Source organism: Littorina saxatilis, linkage group LG3 (assembly GCF_037325665.1).
Source record: "Littorina saxatilis isolate snail1 linkage group LG3, US_GU_Lsax_2.0, whole genome shotgun sequence".
Taxonomy (NCBI): domain Eukaryota; kingdom Metazoa; phylum Mollusca; class Gastropoda; order Littorinimorpha; family Littorinidae; genus Littorina; species Littorina saxatilis.
This window is the reverse complement of record NC_090247.1, coordinates 58,064,649-58,091,050: the sequence shown is the minus strand read 5'-3', so window position 1 is coordinate 58,091,050 and position 26,402 is coordinate 58,064,649. Positions and strand designations below refer to the sequence as shown.

Here is a 26,402-nt window from a genome sequence, read left to right as displayed (position 1 = left end):
CCTCGAGTGAGATCGACACAACGTTCAGTACACAAATACGAACGTAGAAACTCGGAAACCGAGGAGTCGACACAATGAACTCACGTGTAACGTTAGAAGTTGACAATTCTATTTTCATGTGAGAATTGTGTGCCAGATTGGCTTAGTGGTAGTGTGCTTGACCACGAACCCGGCGGTCATGGGTTCAATGCGCATAGTTGGCAATGAATATGATAAAATGTTTTTTGTTTTTTAAAATTCTATTTTGTTGTATTTTCTGAACTCATAATTCTTGCATTCTATTTATTTATTTATTTATTTGGTGTTTAACGTCGTTGCATTCTATTCATGTTTATTAATTCCAAAGGTTTGAGTAATGTATTGAAGATCGAATTTATCAAAGGGTTGTATAATTATCGAGTACCTTTGGTAAACTTTTTCCCAGCGATGGGACAATAAAGTAATGAAAAATGAAAAAAAAATAAACGATTTCCCAGAACTACTCATTCTATTTAAAGTAACGTCGGCTTTTGGGGAAATCCCGATGGGTGTAATTGTATCACCGCGCGTCGACTGGATGTAATCGTGGTTTTCTACTTCAAGTTTAATCTACTTTTGTTCAGGGTTAATGTGTCAGTCGTAGCTAATAATCAAGCGGGGATTTTAGACTAGTCGCATGCTGTAGACATCAGAGCTTCCCATGTGGTCTAGTGGTTAGGATTCCTGGCTTTCACCCAGGCGGCCCGGGTTCGATTCCCGGCATGGGAACAATTTATTTTTTTTTTAGATTAGATTTGTTACTATGCACGTCAAGTGTTGCTGAAAACTTAAAAATGCATCTAGGTATATCGACTGGAGTGGGTGCTCGCGTTCGTGGGTTAGTATATCGTGTAGAGCACATGTGCGTACATAGTAGTACAAGAACGTACTGCATTTATTCATTAATCTCTCTCTCTCTCTCTCTCTCTCTCTCTCTCTCTCTCTCTCTCTCTCGCGCGCGCTCCTTTTCTCTAATAGATCTAGAATTAAACACTTTCTTGATCAGAACTCAAGGTTATCATTAACAAAATAAATAAATACAAATCTTCGCGGATTATTGCTCGACCATCTGGGACTCTGCTAGTGCAAATATTTTAAAACCATGGAAAAGTCTACACTGACGAGCACTGAAACTAATTGTATTGAAACAATCCAGTCTCTTACTAGTCTAACACACACACCCTCCAAAACCACAACCACACACACACACACACACATACCGTGGCACAAACACACAGACACACACAGACACACACAGACACACACACACATAATACCTACAATTTCAAAAGCTGCCTTTAAAAAGAGAATACCTTCTGTGCCTATTTCCACATTCACCTTTCCAGGGCACAGCTACTTTAGTTTATGCAGAGACTCGACTTATGTTCTGTCCACTGTACCAGAGACTGTAGTGTATACTCTATAGTCTCTGACTGTACCTCGAGTACCCCTCGGGCCTATCCCCACACCCATATGCAAACACAGACATAAAATGTTAAGCGCCGCGAATTCTCTCCTATCCGACACAATCCGAAGCTCGAACACCTGATCGATTTCGGAAGAAGGGAACAAAATCTCCTCCTTCTTTGTGTACACGTATTTTGTGCCTCTTGGCGGAAGGCAGGCTCAATGTGTAATTTGAAGCTCAGTCGCTCACAGTAAGGATCGTCGTTTGACCTGTATGTATCAGCTTCCCATGTGGTCTAGTGGTTAGGATTCCTGGCTTTCACCCAGGCGGCCCGGGTTCGATTCCCGGCGTGGGAACTATTTTTTTTTTTTTTTGCATTTCGAAGAGTTGCAGAGTTGCTGTAAACTTTAAATGCATAAAGTGACATCGACTGGAGTGGAAGCGCGCGTCTGTATGTCAATGTGCGTTCGTCTGCGTGCCCGTGTGATGGTTTAAAATGTGCGTTCGTACAAGAGCCGGTATCTCTCTCTCTCTCTCTCTCTCTCTCTCTCTCTCTCTCTCTCTCTCTCTGTGTCTCTCTCTCTCTCTTTTGCACACACAACCACACACAAACGCACACACACACACGTGCACGTACGCACGCAAAAACACAATGGATACATTTTCAGAACAGAAGCTGAGCTGCCTTCAAAAAGAGCTTGCGTTCTATACAGGCTACCTCTGTGCCTTTATTCGCACTCACTTCCCCCCCCCCCCCCCCCCTACCTACTCATGCACAAATATAAAATGTTAGCGCCGTGAACTCTCTTTAATCCGAGGCTTATCCCCTGATGGATTTCGTAAGATCAGTAACAAAGTCGATCGAATCTGTCTCTGTAATACGTGCGTTTTGTGTCTGTTTGCGCCATGATGCTCAATTTGTCATTTGAAGCTCAGTCGACGTTCACAATAAGAATCGCTGTATGACATCTATACAACAGCTTCCCATGTGGTCTAGTGGTTAGGATTCCTGGCGGCCCGGGTTCGATTCCCGGCATGGGAACTACTTTTGTATGCATTGTGAAGAGCAGAGAATGAGCCGAACTCATTTTGACATGAGTTCAGGATGTGTGAAGAGTTGCAGAGTTGCTGAAAACTTTACATTCGTACAGTCACATCGACTGGAGTGCATGCGCGCGCGTCAGTGTGTTAAATATGGAAAGCCGTTTGGCTCATAACCATTACACGTGTAATAAAACATAAATACACGCGTAATAAATGATTAATACACGTGTATTTATTTCTTATTGCACGTGTAATTTATCTTTTTTCTTATGCTATGGAATAGCATAATGATTAAATACACGTGTAATAAATATTTCATACACGTGTAAGAAATGATTAAATACACGTGTAATTAATATTTCATGCACGTGTAAGAAATGTTTAAATACACGTGTAATTATTTATTACACGTGTATTTAATTATTTTTTACACTTGCATGAAATATTTATTACGCGTGTATTAATTATTTCTTACACGTGCATGAAATATTTATTACGCGTGTATTTAATCATTTCGTACACGTGTATGACATTTTTATTACACGTGTATTTAATCATTTCTTACACGTGTATGAAAAATGTTTTACACGTGTATTTAATCATTTCTTACACGTGTAAGACATGATTAAATACACGTGTAATACATTTTTCATACACGCGCAAGAAATGAATAAATACGCGTGTAATAAATATTTCGTACAAGCGTTAAAAATGCAGGAGTCACGTGGTAAAGCGACTTAAAATCTCGGACTGGGAATCCACATGAAAAACACTCTATGCGTCTTCATCGCCTCGCTTTGCACGCTTACAGACTGCAACAAATTGATGCAATGGTTCACCTTTCGGCGGGTCTGATCCAAAAAAATCCCCTCTAGCGGCGTCGCCATTTTGAGAGATCAATCGCGCGCGAGCCGGAAGTAGAATAGACGAGAGTTGTTGCTTTGCAAGTCGTATATTTTCCGATTCAAGTTTTAATTTATTACAGGTGTATCTAATGTTTAAAATACACGTGTATTTAAATCATTTCCTACACGTGTATTTAATCATTTCTTACACGCGTATAAACTATTTCCTGCACGTGTATTTAATCATTTCTTACACGTGCATGAAATATTTATTACACGTGTATTAATCATTTCTTACACGTGCATGAAATATTTATTACACGTGTATTAAATCATTTCTTACACGTGTATGAATTATTTATTACACGTGTATGAATCATTTATTACACGTGCATTAATCATTTATTACACGTGTATTAATCATTATCCCATGACCTGCCTCTTTGTCTCTGTTAGCTGAGGAGGTGATTATTCTGAATTATCCATCGCAACCATATGAATTATCCATCACAACCGAGTTTCGATCTCAACTCTCATTGGTCATTGTCTTTGATTTCAGAGTACAATTGAATAATTTATAGAGGTCATCTGCATATTCAGAGTTTACAGATGGACTACTTTTTTCAACATACGACTGAAATATTTTATGGTGTCAAAGTCAATATCACGTATAGGTACAGGCCTACATGTGTCAATATTGAGAAAATAACGAATACTTCATACGATACGCACATTCTGCATGGATTTAAAGAGCGGAGTCGAGATATTTCGCTGGCTGAAGCGACTGCATGGTTAAAGGCATGTTCAACGAGTATCGCGAGTGGGATCAAGGGACGATACTCCCTAATTTTTACACAGAGAGAGAGAGAGAGAGAGAGAGAGAGAGAGAGAGAGAGAAAGAGAGAGAGAGAGAGAGAGAGAGAGAGAGAGAGAGAGAGAGAGAGAGAGAGAGAGAGAGAGAGAGAGAGAGAGTAATCAAAACACAACCCAGTCACCTGGTAGTTTGAAAACTCAATCTGAAACCGACATCGATTGTCGAAGGCATGCCTGCGGTGCATAACTCTCGTAGCTGGGAACCCGTTGAGATCCATTCCAACGCCCAAAAAATTATCAGAAGAGTCACCATGAAGTCAAATCAAACGTTAGGTTTTCTCATTTGGTTATTTGCTTTGGCTTTAAGTGTATTGCTTCCATTGATAGCTGAATCTGCTTGCAACCGTGCTGTTCAAGACTGTTCGAACTGTCGTCTGCTAGACGGGCTTGTGTGAATCCGAGTCGAGTAAACTGCGGGGTTCAGCGACAAATGAGGGAGTGGCATCAAAATGAAAAGAAGAAGACGAAAAGAAGTTGGAGATACAGTTAAGATATATGGGGAAGAGAAGAGGATGTGAGGTGTTAGATGTAGCCAACCTTAGGTGTTCAAACTCAAGACCGGGACAAAGTAGAAGGCGATGTACCGCGACCGACGCTCAGTGCCGACATACAACTTCCAAGCTTTATTGCTTAACGTCTACAACATGCGAAGTATTGAAGCTTTGGCTCACCTAAACCCGACGACTGAATATATATGTAAGTGATCCACGTGTGAAAACCGAAACAGAACAGCGCGATGACAGCCAGCATTTCTATCCCCGCCTGACAAACAGTAACACTGCATGCGAACTGACTTGGGTCAACGATCAAACCAGCACGGCCCGAACTGAATTTGTTGCGCTGCCATTATCGTGCGAAATTCTGGTAAAAATATAAACCCGGTATGCCGAATTGAATATAACGAAAGCCGATGTCAAATATACACAGGGATATTTTAAAATGACTTTCAAAATGTAAAAGCAGACCGCAGACCTTTTTATAAGCAATATGAATGACTGAATGTCCACATACAAGTCGAATGACGCCGTCCATTATGCTGACAAATGGGAACTAGCTTTGCGCATGAATTCATTGACATGAATTTCGACTGCGGAGGCTTTTGGCAAGCTGAAAACAGGCACGGGCAGGTTTTAGTGGAAAAGGTAAGTGTTTTTAATGAAAACGTCGGAGTAATGGGATAAATAGCTTACACACCTCGTCCTGAATATCTTGCATATTTTCCCTCGGGTCGATTTTCATGTATTACCTCGCCAAAGGCTCGGTAATACCTGAAAATCGACCCTCGGGAAAATATGCAAGATAATCAGAACTCGGAGTGTGTAACCTATGTAACCGAGTGCCAATTTACTTTCCTCTTTCTTACCGAGCTCAAACACTCAAGCAAACGACACAAGTTATATTAACCAGGTTCTTTTATTCCATACGATGAAATGGGGAATGTGTGGGATAACGGGGGTTTACTTTCAAATACAAAACTTTCAATGTATTACTATGGGACTAAACAACTCCAAAAAAAAACCAACGCTCTTAACTCTTCACTCTAAAACTACATTCTAAATTCTCCCTCTAAAGCTACCATTTAAAAACACACTAAATCCTTCCCCCAACGTGAAAACGTCAGATTAATATATGATACCCTGTTCTACTCAAATAAACATAATATACCTGGCCTACTTTTGATGGTCGACTTTGAAAAGGCTTTCGACAGTGTTGCCTGGTCATTTATTGAAAAATCTTTGAGCAAATTTAACTTTGGAAATGACATGAAACGATGGATTTTTACTTTTTATTGCAAAATTAAGTCCTGTGTTTCAGTTAATGGTCGGTATTCAGCATGGTTTAATGTAGGTCGAGGCACCCGGCAAGGGGATCCGCTGTCACCTTATTTATTTTTGATTTGTGCTGAAATATTGTCTCTTATGGTACGCCAGAACAAAAAGATTGGTGGTATGAATATTCTTGGCGAAAATATTTTATTGTCACAATTCGCCGATGATACCAGTCTGTTTCTTGATGGTACAGAGCAATCTTTTTGCGAAAGTATAAAAGTGTTGCAACATTTTGCATCACTGTCAGGTCTGAGAATGAACTATGATAAAACAATTGTAGTTTGGTTAGGACCTTTAAAGTTTTGCAAAAGAAGATTTTTGCCTGATATGAATTTTACCTGGAACCCGGATAATTTTAAAGCACTTGGCGTTATTTTTTCGGTGAATGTATCCGAGGTTGTTTTTCTTAACTATAGAAATAAGTTAAAGGAAATTCAAAAACTTCTGAATTCATGGACCAGAAGGAACCTGACACCCTTTGGTAAAATAACAGTCCTAAAAACCTTGGCTATTTCCAAATTGACACATTTGTTTACTAATTTACCTGATCCAGACGAACAGTTTATGATGGAGTTAAATAATATTTTTTTCAAATTTCTTTGGGATGGAAAAAGAGATAAAATTAAAAGAACTACGGTCACCCAACCCTATGGCCGTTTGTATGGCCATGTTGGGTTTGATGCGTGCATGCCTGGTTTTCTCCTGTAGATGGGTGTCGGCACAGAAGGTCTGCCCGCTGTCCTCAGCCAACATGCTCCGTCTTCATGGCAGCTCAAATTTTTTATCGAGGTTCTCTCCTCTAGATCCGCCGTGTTTCGCCTAGGGGCTTTCGCTGCCTAGTTGATAGGGTCACCTCGTAGAGGATGTGGTCATAGACCACGCACGGTCGGTCTTGGGATAGGGAAACGTTATGCTAGTCCGGAGGGATTACGCCACAATGGCCACCTCGCGAAGACCCAGGGTCCTAGACTAGGGAGGTCCAAGGGGGAGCACCGGGAGGGCTACCCCTCTACCCGCACCTCCAACACAATCCCTTCCCCTGGTAGCTTCATCCCCAAGGAGGAAACAAAGCTACCTGCAACACCCCACCCAACCCTATGAAGATGGAGGATTAAAGATGATTGACGTGAAAAGTTTTCTGTCATCTCTAAAAATTGTTTGGTTAAAAAGAGTTGATGGTCTTACTGGATTAATATCAAGACTATTGTTTAAAGCATGTCCATCTGTTACAACAATTAATATGAGAGGAGAGGAATTTGCAAATGTTTTGATGCAGAGAATGGAAAACCCATTTTGGACCAATGTTTTTAAACATTATAAGAAACTACATGGAAAATGTGACCCTATAACCTTTAACGATTTTGTATCAGAATGTTTACATTATAATGTTAATATTCGGAGAGATAAAAAAGACAGTGTACATTCAAAATTGGATCGACAATGGAATAGCTCAGATTGGTCATATTTTGGGACAAAATGGATACTTATCCTATAATGCGTTTAAAATCAAATATCCAAATGTGCGAGGCGATTTTGTATTGTATCAAGGTGTAATCCAGGCTGTTAAGAAATATCAGAGAAAAATCGGCTTAGAATTTGATAAACATTTTATTATGACAGAGCCCATTGTGTGGAAATGTATTTGTAAAGGTAAGACACAACTTATTTACAAAAAACTGATTGAACATACTACGGTCCCAAAATGTATCGAAAAATGGTCTGAATCTTTAGACTGTTTGTTAGATAAGAAGGCTATTTTTCAACATGTTTTTAAAACAACAAATGACACTTGTCTGAGATGGTTCCAGTACCGATTATTGTACAGAATTTTGCCCACAGAAAGGTTTCTATTTTTGCGAAAAATTGTGGATACGTCATTGTGTACATTTTGTGGTAGAAATGAAGAAACCCTTTTACATATGTTTTGGGAGTGTGATAAAGTGCAGACTTTTTGGATAGAATTTGTAAATTGGCTAAAGGCGAACTGCACCCATTGCGACAATTTAAAACTGTCTAAAGAACTGGTTCTTCTTGGAGTGGCGAACAATGTAGTCACCGATAAAGCTTTTGATGTGTTATTAATCTGTGCCAAACACCATGTATATATTTCCAAAATGAACAAAAAGACCCCTCATTTTCAGACATTTAGTAGAAACTTTAAGCAAAGATTTATTTGTGAAAAGTATAACGCAGTTGTGAATAATACCGTAGATAAATTCTACAAGGATTGGCGCCTGTATATGCACGTTTTGATGTAACCCTTAGGTTTTTTCGTTCTTAAAACCTTTTGATAATGCGACCACCAAACCACTGAACATCCCCCCCTCCCCATTCCATCTTCCCATCCCATGTATGTTGTAATTGTCCAAGTGTGCTTTTCTGTTATATGATTCTGTCCTTTCGGTTAGGTGATGTCCTGTAATGTACAGCATATTCATGTAAAAAAAACCAAAAAAAACTGTACAAAAAGAGAATAAAAAAAATAAAAAATCCTTCCCCCAAACTACACTCTACTCTAAATCCTCACTCTCAACTTTAATCCAAAAAAACAAAACAAAAAAACAATGAGACTCTAATCTAAAACAAACGAAATCTAAAAAAACAACCTAAAAACAATTCTTCAAAAAAAACCAAATCTACAAAAACTCTAACAAAACCTGACCAAGATCCCTCCACTAAAACTAACTGCTCTTCACTAACAAAACCTAGTCTACGAAAACAAATCTACGCCCCACTAAAAAAGAAAAGACCTGAAATAACTACACCCCTCTAGAAAGAAAAAACCTGTCTAAAAAGAAACCCCGTCGCACGCTCCACCATCCTGCAAACCACAGAATGCACGCCGTAAACATACGTAAACAAATCAACAATTTCAAATACCACAAGCTAACTCGTTGAACAACAAAACACATCATTCCTACCAAATAATACCGTTCTCTCAGTCTCAAACAACGGTTTTCTAAAGCATTCAACAAACAAAAGTCTTCCCAAACATTCCAACTCACAAAACAATCTACTTGAACATTCAAATAAATCCTTTCCCCAAGCAGCATACTATTCTTCTCACTGCTTACCCATTTACAGAAAGAAAATTGCATTAACCTACCAGCAAAAGAATTCTCACATCCCGAAAAGATTGCAGCCCGTGACAGACATGTCACAACGGCATCAAAAACACGCCGCACAAAACACACGCTGTCTTCACTCCAAGACCCCAAGCAAAAGACAGTTTTAGCGGTCACATCCTGCGCGCCGGTGTCACAAGATTAACACATATTTAACTCGAGGGGTGTCAGGCAGCCCCACTTTCTTTAGTTAGTGTCTAACGTCACCTTCAACTATTCAAATTTACATCGCGGCGGAGGGAAAAAGGGAGATGGAATAAAGCCACCTGTCAATTGTTTCCCGTTCACAAAAACATTAATCACAAAATTTACTCCAGAGGCTTGTACCAAAAAAGCGATCGTTTTACCTATGCAAATTTTAGAATCGGCTATTCCGCGAGACCAATTCAATAGAAATGAAACTCAGTCTCGGAAACCTTAATGGATCCCCGATAGTACAGGTTTGAATCCTTAATAGCACAGAGGTACCACGAGTTCACACGGATGCACAAAAGTGCATGTGTACCGTAACTGTCGTTCCCAAGCTCGCACCTATATTTAATTACACGTGCATTGATTATTTATTACACGTGTACTAATCATTTTTTAGGGGTCATGCCAATACGTTCCGGTACCATTGTGTCCCAGTACCATTGCATCCAAAAAAAATGCCGTCTCATTGCGTCCCATAAAGCAATCCCATTGGGTCCCAATACCATTGGGTCCCAGTGCCATTGCGTCCCGTACCATTGCGTCCCAACAAAATTGCGTGTCGATAGGTCCCAAGAAAATTGCATCTCGATACGTCCCATAAAGGAATCCCATTACGTCCCCGTACCATTACGTCCCAACACAATTGTTACTTGAGCAATGCTTGAACGCTGCGGTGGGCAGTGTGTGTGTGTGTGTGTGTGTGTGTGTGTGTGTGTGTGTGTGTGTGTGTCTGTGTGTGTGTGTGTGTGTGTGTGTGTGTCTGTGTATGTGTGTGTGCGGCATGGATATTGTACGACAGAGTAGGTCAGCGAAAGGATGAAAATGAACAGTGGATTTTATAAGTAATCTTACCTTATAATATTATCCGAGTAATTTGAAGCTTCAAGATTGCATACATTTACGTAGCAATAATGTTGAAGCCTGTATACTTATGCACTTACTTGACACATTTATTTTTTCTCTTTTCTATTGTGTTTTGTAAAAAAAAAATGTTGTTGTTGTTGTTGTTGTTGGTTGTTGTTGTTGATGTTGATGATGATGATGATGACGACGACGAGATGATGATAATGATGATGATTGTGGAGATGATGATAATGATGATGATCGTGGAGAAGAAAAGAAGAACAGCTAGTTGAAGGCCTTTATAATGTTCCTTTTTTTAGGCGTGTGTTACTTACAGTACCTGTTTATGTAAAGTAACATAACAGTTTCTCGCCCAATAATATTTAATTCAAGTGTCTTCGATTTATGAATCCAAAAGGAATTTTGATCGCAGGAGGGTTGCAGAGTAATATGTTAAATGTTAAACATGTACATGTATACGAACCAGGATTTTACCAGAATATGCAGTTGTTGATTTTTAAAGATACGGTTGTGTTTGTTCAGTCATTAAACAGGAAGAAAAATGAAATAATTTGTTATTGAAACATCGTCCCATGTAGAACTAGTCTATGTCACTGATTGTGCATGTATGTATATTCTTGCGCGCGCGCGCGCGCGCGCGCGCGTGTGTGTGTGTGTGTGTGTGTGTGTGTGTGTGTGTGTGTGTTATGTACGTATGTATGTAGGTGTCTGTGTCTACATTTGTGCGTGTATGGGTTTCGCTATCTGTGTGTCTCGGTGTCTATGTGCTGAAGGTTCGATGACTGGACAGTCAGTCTAGCTTTTCTCAGAAACGGGTTTAAACATCGTCTACTCAGTAAATAAGCCTTCAGTCATGTCATGCTCGGTTACATACAGTGGAATGCAAAGCGGTGTACTGTACTGTTTCGGTATTTTTCTTTGTGTCGAGCACCGCTAAAGCATATATTAATTTTACACTTCGGTTTAGGTTAGGCCAAAAAAAAAATTGTCTGTTTCTGGTAACATGGTTAAAAAAAATAGGGTCGGTAGGTCGGGATTTTTATTATTATTTTTTTTTTTTTTTTTTTTTTTACCCCAAATGTAGACCAATAAAACTAACTTTAAAAATCGCGCAAAGAGACTGGATTCACTATACATAGAGACAAGACACTCAACACATTTACAAATCGTCAGCGGACTTTCGTTTTCATACGTTTTTGTTGTTAATTTTCTCACCCTGTCCTTTACCACCAAAAAAAACCCAAAAAATTTGAGTTTGGAAAAAAAAAGTTTAGGGTCGGCGCCGAAATTTAGGGTCGGTCGGGTGACCAGAAACAGACAATTTTTTTTTTTGGCCTTAGCGTGCTTCAGTTCATTTTAAAAGAAAGAACATGGTTACCTCAGAAAACCTGTAAGGAAAGCAAGGAGCGCCTCAAAACAAACAAACTGACATGCAATATCCTTTACAGTTTCTGATTATATCGTGAAGGATTTTTTTTCTCCCATGAACAAACATTTATTTATTTATTTATTTATTTTTTATTTTTTTCCACTTCACCTCATCTCGACTAACCGGTACACATCTTTTTATTTTATTTTTATTTGTGAAATACTGCTATGTACCGACACAATTTTTATTACAAATCGTGTTGAACGCGTTTTGTAATAAAAATTGTGTAATCCGAAGACGATTTGTAATAAATTTATCTCAGAAATTAAATTCACTAGTATTGGGACCTAATGGTACGGGGACGCAATGGCACGTAATTGTATTGGGACGTAATGGTACTGGGACGCAATGATACTGGGACCCAATGGTATTGGGACGCAATGGTACTGGGACGCAATGGTACTGGGACGTAATGGTACTGGGACGTAATGGTATTGGGACGTATTGACATGTATGTAAAACTCTTGGCGTTTGTTTGTGTGAAATTTAATTGTGTCTGGACATTCAATTCAGAAGTTTGTTTCCACATTAGATGATGATTTAATCAACTGTGATTCATGCCTGGGAGTGCATTTGATTGCTAATGGGTTAAATTGTAAAAGTGTATGTGTTTGATTCTGTGAAAGTTGCGGTTGGGCATTACACTTTTTGTTTTAAATCTCCGGTGAAATCATGTTATGATCAAGTGTAATTTGATTATAATTTGGAGCACATGTTATTGCAAGTTTTGCACATGCAGTCTTTAGAAGTTTTAAACTTGAGAAAAAATTACTTCCCCTTTTTGAGTTCTTAAAAGTTTGTAAAAACTGAACAGGGTGTGTAAACGTTTGTAAAATATGCTGTGTGACTGAATTTTGTTATTTTCCAAGACGTGTGTCTTATATACAAATGTACAAACTCCTTTGTGACACAGTAGTTATGGAAAATGTGAGAAGATACACATACACAGACACAGACACAGACACACTCACACACACACACACACACAAACATACACACACACACACACACTCACACACACACGCACTGAGCAGTTAACACACACACACATCGGATTACAAAGACCACACAATGAAAATGATATTACAAAATTAATAGGAGTGTTTTATAGTATTGTTCTTATGTGTGTAGTTAACTTTTGTAACAAGATTTGAAGGATCAGTGCTGAAGCATGCTCTAATCAAGATTTGCCAATGAATAAGTTTGGTGCAATTAGTTTTGGTGCAATGATGAGAATGTGGTAAAGGCACAATCAGCTTCATGTAAACCATCAGTTTCTGGTCACAGACACTGTCTGGCTTTTAACACACAGTACTAACATCATTTCGTTTAAACACTCATCGCTTGAGAAAGTCCTAGGGGCTCTCCGTAAAGAGTGAGCATTTTTTTTTTAAAGATGTATTTAGGCCACACAAAAAAAAATTGTCTGTTTAGGGTAACCCGACCGACCCTATCGATTTGGCGCCGACCCAAAAACTTTTTTTTGATTTCAAAAAAAAAAAAAAAAAAAAAAGGTAAAAATGCTAAAAAGAGACATTTGGCGTTTCTTTCTCTCCCTTTCTCTCTGTTTTATTTATACGTTAGTTTTGAAACATGTATTCATCAAATATAAGAAGTGAATGTTCAGCCAACATAGCATTTACACAAAAACAAAAAACAAAACAAAACAAAACAAAACAAAAAACCTACCTACCTACCGACCCTACTTTTTTTGGTCATGTTACCCTAAACAGACAATTTTTTTTTGTGGCCTTATTTCTGGTCAGCCGAATTTACCAATAGACAAATCGGACGCTTCGTTTTGGTGCACGAATTAATTTTTAAAATCTAAATAATAAATTGACAGCTTGTAACACAACGTGTGTGTCTGACTGACTGTTTGCATGGCTGTTTCAGTGTCTGTCCATCACTAATTCTAAATATGTGAGAAAGTTTGTTGTTGTTGTTGTTGTCGTTGTTGTTGTTACATCTGTCGATGCAGGTATGATTGATTATTTTAAAACACACACACACACACACACACACACACACACACACACACACACACTACACACACCACACATACACACACATAGAGGCACAGACGTACACGCGCACATACACACACACACACGCACGAACAAAAAACTCGCTGTTTCGCTCTTTAAAACGCTTTATGTGGTTTCCGTTTAAGATGTCCTTGGGTACTCATTCATATCCAGTGTTGCTTAAAGCGGTTCCTGGACTCGTTCCTGCCGTCTGCAGTCAGGCAGCTCACAACCCCGACCTATAGTGATAGCAGTCTGAATTACGTGCCGCCTCCATCTCCTGTTAGGCACACATCCCTGTATGTGTGCGTGTTTTCATGTCGGTTGGTTTGTTGGTGTGTGTGTCAGTTTGTTTTTTTCGTTTGTGTGTGTGTGTGTGTGTGTGTGTGTGTGTGTGTGTGTGTGTGTGTGTGTGTGTGTGTGTGTGTGTGAGTGGGTGTGTCAGTGTGTGTGCGACGTGTGCGACGTGTGTGTGTGTGTGTGTGTGTGTGTGTGTGTGAGTGTGTGTTTGTGTGTGTCAGTGTGTGTTTGTGTGTGTCACGCTAGTGGCTGCTTGGGAATCTTGGATGCTTACTTAGTAAACGTGCTATATATTCGTGTTTTTTGGGGCAATCCTTAATCCTTAATAACTTGTTGTAATATATGTTATGTCTGTATTGGACTCACACTGCGAGGCAATTTGTCTTGTTTTCATGAGGACAGTAAAGTCTTAAGTCTTGACTGGCAGGCACCATAGCAGCGAATGTGTGAACAAACAGATCATGATCTCATCAGTTTAACTGTAACGGGTTGGTTGGTAGGTTTTGGAGGGCTAACTCTTCCTGAAAGAGTTCCCTCCCTTTGGGTTTAAAGCAGCCAAGCGATATAGTCGTGACAGGATACACATTTTTTGGGGGGAGTGATATTTGATATAAAAACAACTGTCAAATGTTACAGTGAACGTATATAATTATATATATGTGTAAGGCCAAAAAAACCAAAATGTCTGTTTAGGGTAACATGACCAAAAAAAGTAGGGTCGGTAGGTAGGTAGGTTTTTTTTTTTTTTTTTTTTTTTTTGTGTGTGTGTGTGTGTAAATGAAACGCCAAATGTCTCTTTTTAGCATTTTTACCTCTTTTTTTTTCTTTTTTTTTTTGAAATCAAAAAAAAGTTTTTGGGTCGGCGCCAAATCGATAGGGTCGGTCGGGTTACCCTAAACAGACAATTTTTTTTTTTGGGCCTAAAGTATAATTATGAAAATCGGATTTATTTTCTCTGAAATGAGACCTCACACTACCCAGACCCCTGTGAGCCAACACTACTCGACAAAGCACTTACCAACCTACATCTGTGACACCTCCCTGGCAATCTCTTCAAAAGACCTCTTCATCTTGGACAGCGTGTCTGCGGACACACGATACGTCATGTTGCACAATAGAATACGTCACATTGCACCATTGAATACATATAAGTTACACACCCCGAGTTCTGAATATCATGCATACTTTCCCGAGGGTCGATTTGGCTCGAGAATACAGGAAAATCTACCCGAGGGAAAATATGCAAGCTGTTCAGGACGAGGTGTGTAAGCTATTTATCCCTTGACCACGACGTTTTCATCAACAACCTTAACTTTTTCAAAACAAATTTGCTCTGGCATCTTTTCCTCTCGCCGAGATCTTTTACATCACAATATTCATGCGCGAAGCTAGTTCTCTTCCCCGCATGAATTACTGAATTTGAACAACACTAAATTGATAACACAGAATGCCTATATTTTCATTGATAGTTTTTGCTTGTCAAAAAAAAACTACGTTAGATAATGACTTTTCTGCTAAAATTGATCCACGATTAGTTCGTTCGAGAATAACTCGCATTGAACACTACACAGTGACCTTTGACCCGAGGCTGAGTGCCGGAGACACTTTCAGATTGAATATTAACCGCTACGTGTAATTGTGGTGCTTCAACGGCACAGTTTGGATAGTTAATAAATACCGAAACTTGTCAGCAGTACTTAAACTAACGAGATTGTCATGAGCCGAATGACTCTAAACGTTCCCGATGGGCATGGACAAACATACTTTGTTTTCCTTTTTTCTGAAAATTAATCTGTTTTTGAGATTAATTTGTAATTGCTTGGTAAAACATAATGTTACATTGTTGTCCTAGTTTAGCAAGTGTACATGTATCGTTTGAAATGCATTTCGTCACTTCTATTTAAAAAAAACAATGACTCAACAGTGTTTCTAATAAATAATTTTTAGAAAGGCAACTAATCTTGTTTGCTGATGAATATATATATTGTTCTTGCAAACAAACTGGGAAAATGCTACGGTAACCATAGATTATTCACTGGTAACTATGGATTATGCAGCGTATTCACCTCCTCAGCTACCAGAGACAAAGAGGCGGGTAATGGGTTAAGTCCCATTACACCATTGAATACGTCACATTGTACCATTAAATACGTCACATTGCACCATTGAATACGTCGCATTGCACCATCAAATACGTCATATTGTACTATTGAATAAGTCTCATTGCACCATCGAACATTTGACTATTGAATACATTACATTGGGTTGTTAAACTTGTTTCAATAATGTATCGACCTGGTTTACTACAGGCAGGCTGTGAACTTCAAGTGTATCAAAGCGCCGGTCGATCGAAGTATCCTACTCCTTTATATATTTGGGGTTGTATAGGTTCCACTCTGTCTGTTTGTTTTGTTTGCATGTTTGTCTGTCTGTGTGTTTACACTTATACTCACGTCCCGAATCTCTGTTGCGTCGATTCAGCTTTTCAAGTGCGTTAAGTCGCCTGGAAGCATGGTACACACGGGCGTCAGAATAAATCAAACTCCTCCCTACAACCAAAAAGGAGAAAACAATTTCAGCAACCTTCTAGTAGTTTTCAAAACGTTTTCAATTATTAATACGCACAAACCTCTTTGCCCAAATCACAACGCGAAGACGTAGATGCGTTCGTTAAAACTGGCAGTTTACACGACGAAGGTTTGTATGGACGGAGCCAGTTTTGCAAATACAGTTATCGAAATAAAATAAAACATATCACGGGATACTATTAGAATAATTTGTATGTAAAGTTTCGAGAGTTTTCAATAGTTTCCTCAGAATCAATCTACACACACACACACACACACACACACACACACACACACACACACACACACACACACACACACACACACACACACAAACAAACACACGCTCACACACACACACACACACGCTCACACACACACACACACACACACATACACTCATACACACACATACACACACACACACACACACACACACACACACATAGGCAGACACACTTCCTCTCTCGCCCTAGTTTACCCATTCAGTCTATTGAAAGAATGGAAAAACTGGTACTCTGTCAAAAAGATAAGTTAAGATAAGAATAGTTTAATGTTCATTTTCATTATACATGTACAGTACTCGGCAAAAGAAACTCGTACGAGCCCACTGTTGCAAGTGATATTTCGTCATTTTCATTATACATGTACAGTACTCGGCAAAAGAAACTCGTACGAGCCCACTGTTGCAAGTGATTTTTCGTCATTTTCATTATACATGTACAGTACTCGGCAAAAGAAACTCGTACGAGCCCACTGTTGCAAGTGATTTTTTGTCATTTTCATTAATATACATGTACAGTACTCGGCAAAAGAAACTCGTACGAGCCCACTGTTGCAAGTGATTTTTCGTCATTTTCGAAATGTCGTAAAATATGAACGAGATAAGGTACATAAAAAAACAAGTCGCGTAAGGCGAAAATACAATATTTAGTCAAGTAGCTGTCGAACTCACAGAATGAAACTGAACGCAATGCCATTTTTCAGCAAGACCGTATACTCGTAGCATCGTCAGTCCACCGCTCATGGCAAAGGCAGTGAAATTGACAAGAAGAGCGGGGTAGCAGTTGCGCTAAGAAGGATAGCACGCTTTTCTGTACCTCTCTTTGTTTTAACTTTCTGAGCGTGTTTTTAATCCAAACATATCATATCTATATGTTTTTGGAATCAGGAACCGACACGGAATAAGATGAAAGTGTTTTTAAATTGATTTGGACAATTTAATTTTGATAATAATTTTTATATATTTAATTTTCAGAGCTTGTTTTTAATCCGAATATAACATATTTAAATCTTTTGGGAATCAGCAAATGATGGAGAATAAGATAAACGTAAATTTGGATCGTTTTATAAATATTTATTTTTTTTTACAATTTTCAGATTTTTAATGACCAAAGTCATTAATTAATTTTTAAGCCACCACGCTGAAATGCAATACCGAAGTCCGGGCTTCGTCGAAGATTACTTGACCAAAATTTCAACCAATTTGGTTGAAAAATGAGGGCGTGACAGTGCCGCCTCAACTTTCACGAAAAGCCGGATATGACGTCATCAAAGACATTTATCAAAAAAATGAAAAAAACGTTCGGGGATTTCATACCCAGGAACTCTCATGTCAAATTTCATAAAGATCGGTCCAGTAGTTTAGTCTGAATCGCTCTACACACACACACAGACACACACACGCACACACGCACATACACCACGACCCTCGTTTCGATTCCCCCTCGATGTTAAAATATTTAGTCAAAACTTGACTAAATATAAAAAGGAAGACAAATTCGTGGAGGATTGTTTTCTGGCTGTACAATTAGTGCATATTATTTAATCGTTTTCTTTTTTTACTTTTTCATAAACTGTGTTATACAGGGTAGGGGTCAATCGAGTCGTGATTTTAGGCGAACGTGTCACTTGGACACGCTACAAAATTCGTACAAATGCATATTTTCCAACCAGGTAAAGAGAGTTGTGAAGGAAATGTATCTCTCAACATGATCATTTTATTTGAAATATTCGCCAAAACGTAACATAATTACAAAAATATACATAATTCACTTCGACGGTGTTAAAACGGGTTGTTTGGAAAAAAAGCTCCTTCGCACGGAATCGAAGTTATGATTTGTTTTAAAATAAGATGCTTTTTGTGACTAAGTGTCTGTTCTACACGAACATGCCATTTAAAAAACAAACATTTCTGCGCTTTTTTGTTAAAGGTACTGAACTTGTTAAATCCAGGTGCACGGAGCCCCTGGGGCTTTTAGTCATACCTCAGGCAGCTATCCGTTAGAAGAACTACCGAGTTTCATTGACTTGCACCCAAAGAGTCAAGAGCTGCGATTTTTTTACGAATTAATTTCGGACTCGGTCCCGGCTGGTCTTGACCTATTTTTTGAATCTAAATTTAGATCAGGTCACCACATCATGCACAAAAAGACACGTCACTAGTAGCAAACTATGTCAGACATCATCATGAGTTTGTGTAAAACAAAATGGAGGCCGGAATCACTCAGTTGAATCGAACTCCGACCAAATACCACGTAATAACTAGGTTAATTTATGCACTCGAGTGAACAAGCCAACTGTCGAGCTTCACAGATGTCGTCGTTGGGCAGTTTTGGGTTTGTTTTACTACCATAGGAGGATTTTTGAACTGTAAATGCACTCAGCTGCAACAAAAACGCAAAACGAAGGCTGTGAGCTGCACTGTGCCTTTAAAGTTTTTATTTTAACCAATGACCTGTTAGCGTTGAGATTCGTGAGAAAGTACTATAAAGCCAACCGCATACGTCCCACCCCCCTAACACATACATACACACTCATAAACACAAATACACACACAGACACATCGATACACACTCACACATCAATAAACAAACAAACGAACAAACAAAGTCCTTAAAATGTGCAGCTTTGTACAGCTTCGCAGTGCTGAAATAGACGTCCTCTGTCACTTTGAAGATCGTTGTCCCAAACTGCGATAATGTAACGCTCTTGCGAATAATTCTAATGGAATGATCATGTTGAGAAATTCATTTTCATCCAAATGCGTCTATACCCACTTGAAACATCTGCATTTTTACGAATGTTGTAGCGTGCTTAAGTGACATGTTCGCCTGAAGGAGCTTTTCCCAAACAACCCTTTTTAACACCGTCTCAGTCCTTTATGTTCATTTTCGTAATTATGTTACGCTTTGGCGAATAATTCAATTTAAATGATCAGGTTAAAGGCACAATAAGCCTCCCGTAAACCATCACAGATACTGTCAGGCTTTTACACACAGTACAAACACCCTTCCATTTGAACGCTCACCAAACGGGAACATCCTAGGTTCCCAACGTAAAGAGCGAGCATTTTTCAAAGAATTAATTTTGCGGATTCATTCATCCGATTGTGTCAGAGACAATCGGACCGTGGTGCGTTTTGGCGCTAGACCTAACCTTTAAAATCTAAATAATAAATTGACAGCTTGTTACACAAACGTTCTTAAATCATAAAATAATTCTTTTTTCATCAAGACAAGATCAGTACAATTCGAAGTTTTGAAAGTTTGAAAAAAGAAAAGCCCGGAAGAAGGGTCACCCAAAGTCGTGGTTCTCGTAGCAGACGACGGTTTATACCTATTGCCAGTTCCTCTGAACAGTCAAAAGCCATCGATAGAGTTCTTGTGAACCACAGCCGTTTGTTTCGTGCATAGTCAGAGGTGCTTAATAACGTGCTATTGCAGATAAGCTAACAGACAGTCGCATTCAAATTACTAACTGACGACTACATTGTGAAAAAGAGAAACTTGATCACACGGGTTCACGATGGCTCAGGGGTAAGATAAACCAAGCAAAAATAAATTCTTTGAAAATTGCTCACTCTTTACGGAGGGCACCTAGGATGTTCTCAAGCGGTGAGTGTTTAAATGGAAGGGTGTTTGTACTGTGTGTAAAAGCCTGACAGTATCTGTTATGGTTTACGGGGGGCTTACCGTGCCGTTAAAAGATTAATTTCCTCCACAACTCTCAGATGAAAGTCGCTTGTTCATTTCAATGCTTGTTATTCTCTCAGATGCCAGGAGATAAGGTTCCGTACAACTCTCGCTTACTCTATTACACATGTCGTATGCATAAAGAGCGATTACTTCCCTTTGGTTATTTGATATCTTAACATCGCTCTGGCTCATTCTGTTTGAGATTCTTGTGTTTACCTTGTTAAAAAAAAAAGTAAGACTGTTGTAGCGTGTCTAAAATGACATGTTCGCCTGCTATCACGACTCGATCGACCCCTACCCTGTATAACACAGTTTATGAAAAGGTAAACAAATAAAACGATTAAATGATCAATCAATATGAGGCTTATATCGCGCGTATTCCGTGGGTACAGTTCTAAGCGCAGGCATTTTATGTTTTAGTTTTTTATCATTTTATCATTTTTTTTATGCACTTTATATCGCGCACATATTCAACGCGCAGGGATTAAATGATATGCACTAATCGTACAGCCAGTACATTATCCTCCACGAATCTGTCTTCCTTTTTAATGTACCTTACGACATTTTCAAAATGAAAAATCACTTGCAACAGTGGACGCAAATGAGTTGCGTTTCTTTCGCCGGGTACTGTACATTAATAATTAAAAACAAATGTTGGCACCACATCGCATGTTTCTTGACACAAAGACAACTATGAGAAGTATAATCGTACAATCACAAGTTTCAATTCCCTGGAAATGGAGACAGACAGACAAAGCGAAGCAACTCTAGCAAATTTTTCTTACCTGCTATCGAAATGAGGAGAAGAAAGAGAAAGAGACAGCGTGCATGCATCCTCCAATTTCAACTTTTCGTCTCGGAATAAAATCTGGAAAACAACAGAAAAATTAGCTTACATAAATCTATGTCAAAACATTTAGTTCATGTGACAGTAAATATATTGACATTTTATGTTGTTTGAATGCATACATCATTCCACTTTAACTTAAAAGCTGGAAAGCACTAATGCACGGCAAGGCGGTATTTACTTTAAATAACCGCTTGGGTTGCACGAATTTGATATAAAAAAAAAGTACAATAAAAACAACAAAATAGACATGTAACAATATGGTACACCACTTTGTAAATAATAACCAGAAATATGTCAAACAGGATTAATATTTAAATGATCATAATCACAAAATTTGTTAACAGGACGAGCTTTATTATTATCATATTTTTTTATATATAAAAAGACCTAAACAAATAATACTGTCATCATTTTCACGAGTTTTCATTCACAAACACCTGGGAAATAAATTTCATGTTCCCCATGCAATAAATCCCCGGTTACCATAGTTGCAGGAAGCAGGTTATACATTAATAATCAAAAGAAAACCCAATAGAAACGCTCGGGGATTCTTTGGCTCTTTTCATTGGCGTTTCCCCAGACCTAAACAGACGACACTGCTTTGCAAAGTTTAAAAAACGAACTGGCAAACTGGCAAAATAAACAAAAAACAACACTACTTCATGGAAGGTCATACATTCATCAAAAACAAATGAAACCTAGCGATATGTTTTGTCTTCTTACAAAGTCATGGAGTGCGTGTATCTGTGTTTCGATACAAAGACGTTCGGAGAACCACGAACGTCAAGTTCAAGTCAAATCAATTGACCCCTGACACACAAATGTTGACCCGTGCACAAGACGTTTATCGATACAAGATAATTATGCAAACATCTAACAAAGCTGAGCAAGCAGAATGACAGGTCTAATGAAAAACAAAGATGCAATGAGTCGGAAACAAGATCGCAATTCTTTCCTTCTCTACACGACGCAAATCTTCTGTGACCTTTGACCCAACGTAGCTTCCACATTCGATCATTAAACTTAATATTTACAACTGAAAACCGAGGGGGTGGAATACTGAGAGGAACCTACAGAACTGTGCATCCTCAAACCTGACAAATTTATCCCAACATTTGATTAACTCAAAACACAGAAAGTTGCTTTCACACGCCAGCTGTGATTACAACAACGTGCTGGGGCCCCAAACCATGTATCATCAAAACGGAACTCGTGTTTCAAAGCATGGCTCCGTGTGTTGATTTGGCACTTATTTTCTCACTACCAAAATGATGACAAAAACAATGTTTGGTGGTTTGTTGTCAAACCAGCTTTTTTGTCGGTCCTCTGGGCGCATATCGACGTTTGTTTCATATCTATTGACCGCGGCCTTCGGCCTTGGTCAAAAATAAATATGAAACAAAAGACGATGTCACACGCATTCCTTCTTTGCCACTACTAAAGCAAACGTGTGCAAGATTGTATGTTACACGCTTTGATGTCGAAATCAATTATTTTGATTATGCATTTATTTCTGAAATTTTTTACCTTTACATACATTCAGTCACTACCTTAAACACTTATGTTTTCAGTATTCATTTCAAGTGATCACGAACGTAGAAAAATGGGTATCAAAGCGTTAATGGCCCTGTCACACGACCGTTTTAACGCCTGCGTATGCCGACGTATGGGACATTTGAATAAGTATTTGAATAAGTACGCTGGCGTACGTCGAATACGTTATGGGTACGTTTTGTATACGTTAAGAGGACGCTGAAGCACGCTGGCATACGTCGTAGTACGCTGAGCACGCAGCAAAGTTTTGTGCATACACAAGTAGATCTAACTCGACCTGTCCACAATTTATCCAAACGCTGGCAGAAAAATGAGCCTTTTCAAAAGTTCTAATCTATTGTCGTAACTGACGATATCGTTATTGAAATAATCACAGTGCGCTAAGAGATTTATAGATCAAATCTTGAAAATAAATATTGAACTCAGCGCTTTGCGCTTCGTTTAATTTTTTGTTTTTTACTGGGACGTAATGGTATTGGGACGTATTGACATGTTCCCTTTGTTTGTTCGTTCATGGGCTGAAACTCCCACGGCTTTTACGTGTATGGCCGTTTTTACCCCGCCATTTAGGCGCTTTGCGCTTCGTTCAATAATTAATGTTCTCGATTTGCTTTATAAATCTCTTAGTGCACTGTGATGTCTCAATAACTTAAATAATAATGATAATACATACATTTATAACGCGGGCATTTTTCACCAAAAGGCGACTCAAGGCGCACATAAACCCGATGCAAAAAAAAGCACAAAAAAACTGGTACAATACATTGGCAAATTTATTGCTATTATAAAAGTCCACTAACTTGAACAAAAAAACTGGATATTTTATCTTTAACTTGGATATCTCACAGAAATGTGCCTTATTCACTCAAAACCAAACACGTTGGGATCGATGTTATTAAATTCAAAATAATCGTATGAAAACTAAGCTGTAAGTTTGTTGCTAAATTAACTAAATTTGGGCCTAATACTTCTTAACCATATAACAAAATTGATGCAACTATTCTATCAAACAATTCAACTTGAATATATATGGACTGCGACAATTGTCTACAGATCTAAACATTGCTCGAAAGGTGGTATTATATAAACTTTTGATTATAATTAAACAATAAAACTCAATATTTCCAACCAAACACTAAACCAGTTGTTTTATCTGAATATTTAGATAATGACAATTTTCGTATTTTGCCTTTTGAAAAAACAACAATTTCGTTTTTGGGGCGTTTACACGCAAGCTCGGACACTGATCACAATAGTCGGTCTACACATTAACCGAAAGATGTTTAGTGCTGTTCTAAAACATAAACATGTTAAGCATGAACTCTGCAACATATGCTTGTAAATCCAACATAACAATTCCTCGCTCAATAGTAGTCACGTGTTTAGTTTTATCTAACAAATAAAACAAATAACTTACGTAAATCGATGTCAAAACATTTAGTTCATGGGATTTGGATCACAAGAAAAAAGACTAGTCTTACAATTGTAATACCTATCAAACGTTGGCGGTAGCGGTTGACTTTTCGTTGGCTGTAGTGGTTGACTTCTCGTTGGCTGTAGCGGTTGACTTCTCGTTGGCTGTAGTGGTTGACTTCTCGTTGGCTGTAGCGGTTGACTTCTCGTTGGCGGTAGCGGTTGACTTCTCGTTGGCTGTAGCGGTTGACTTCTCGTTGGCGGTATCGGTTGACTTCTCGTTAGCGGTAGCGGTTGACTTCTTGTTGGCTGTAGCGGTTGACTTTACTGGGGGAGCTCTCTCTTATATATCTGCCACAAAGGCTCATGACAACCCATGAAAGGGGATATACTTTTATCGTTAAAGACTGGGAAAGTCTGACGACTACCATTTAAAGATGATAAATTGATATCCTCCGATTGTTAAAAACTGTGGAAGTTTGACGACTACCATTTAAAGGTGATATCCTTCCATTGTTAAAGACTGTACAAGTGTGACGACTACCATTTAAAGGTGATATCGATATCCTTCCATTATTAAAGACTGTACAAGTGTGACGACTACCATTTAAAGATGATATCGATATCCTTCCATTATTAAAGACTGTACAAGTGTGACGACTACCATTTAAAGATGATATCGATATCCTTCCATTATTAAAGACTGTACAAGTGTGACGACTACCATTTAAAGATGATATCGATATCCTTCCATTATTAAAGACTGTACAAGTGTGACGACTACCATTTAAAGATGATATCGATATCCTTCCATTATTAAAGACTGTACAAGTGTGACGACTACCATTTAAAGATGATATCGATATCCTTCCATTATTAAAGACTGTACAAGTGTGACGACTACCATTTAAAGATGATATCGATATCCTTCCATTATTAAAGACTGTACAAGTGTGACGACTATCATTTCAAGGTCATTTCCTTCCATTGTGTGTTTGTTTTCTTCCTTTTCTTCTTTTCTTTTTTTATACACATAAACATACCATACAGCATATACCGAGTTTACAAGCATAAGATATGATTGTCTTCGCGCATACACCCGCACATACCTAGACCAGACACATACATAGACAATACGTTGGGTGGGTTGAACGGACATGGGGGGAGTGGATAACTATAAGGTTGGGGGGAGGGGGGGAGGGGGGAGGGCAGGTAGGTGGGGACGGTGGTCACACTTGAAATACACTGGTACAATGACTGCATTAGCCTCCAAGTATACAGTCATGGGGTATAATCACAGGCGTAAAAGTAATGTATATTATGTGTTATGAATAAATGGAACAGGGAGTATCACATTTAAAAATGTTCATACGAAATCAATCCATACAATTATCCTATGGCATCAATAAAAAAAAAGTGTTCATATAAACACAAAAAGTGTGACGACTACCATTTAAAGATGTATCCTTCCATTGTTAAAGACTCTACAAGTTTGACGAGAAAAGCGCACTTTCCTTTGAAGTGCTTTACTCTATACTATACTGGCTTGTCACTTCAAGTGATCGGCGAGTCGGCCCTATGCCACGGAGCTATACTGGCTTTTTACTTTCTGCGCCCTTTTTTTTCGTTGAAGGGGCATAGCTTTCTTGGCTTATGGCCTCGGGGCATCACACATTGAGCGTTGAATGGGCATAGCTTTCTTGGCTCATGGCCTCGGGGCATCACACATTGAGCGTTGAATGGGCATAGCTTTCTTGGCTCATGGCCTCGGGGCATCACACATTGAGCGTTGAATGGGCATAGCTTTCTTGGCTCATGGCCTCGGGGCATCACACATTGAGCGTTGAATGGGCATAGCTTTCTTGGCTCATGGCCTCGGGGCATCACACATTGAGCGTTGAATGGGCATAGCTTTCTTGGCTCATGGCCTCGGGGCATCACACATTGAGCGTTGAATGGGCATAGCTTTCTTGGCTCATGGCCTCGGGGCATCACACATTGAGCGTCGATTCAAGCCTTTTCGAAAAAAAACAGTCTCTCACTCAAATTTAAAAGGGACGTTTTAGGCGTGCATTGCGGTCGGGAAC

At 38.9% G+C, this 26,402-nt stretch overlaps 1 long non-coding RNA gene and 2 other non-coding genes across 3 annotated transcripts; 2 read left to right on the top strand and 1 right to left on the bottom strand.

The window, feature by feature from the left end:
- The first annotated feature begins 675 nt into the window (after positions 1-675).
- Trnae-uuc (transfer RNA glutamic acid (anticodon UUC)) lies at positions 676-747 on the top strand. The gene has a single exon. It is a non-coding gene; the product is annotated as a tRNA-Glu (tRNA).
- A 963-nt stretch (positions 748-1,710) lies between these two features.
- Positions 1,711-1,782, top strand: Trnae-uuc (transfer RNA glutamic acid (anticodon UUC)). The gene has a single exon. It is a non-coding gene; the product is annotated as a tRNA-Glu (tRNA).
- Positions 1,783-13,761: 11,979 nt separating this feature from the next.
- Positions 13,762-24,652, bottom strand: LOC138962770 (uncharacterized). The gene is made up of 5 exons (XR_011454597.1): positions 24,395-24,652; positions 21,284-21,366; positions 16,408-16,503; positions 14,973-15,038; positions 13,762-13,893 (listed from the first exon to the last, which is right to left on the bottom strand). It is a non-coding gene; the product is annotated as an uncharacterized lncRNA (long non-coding RNA).
- Positions 24,653-26,402: the final 1,750 nt, after the last annotated feature.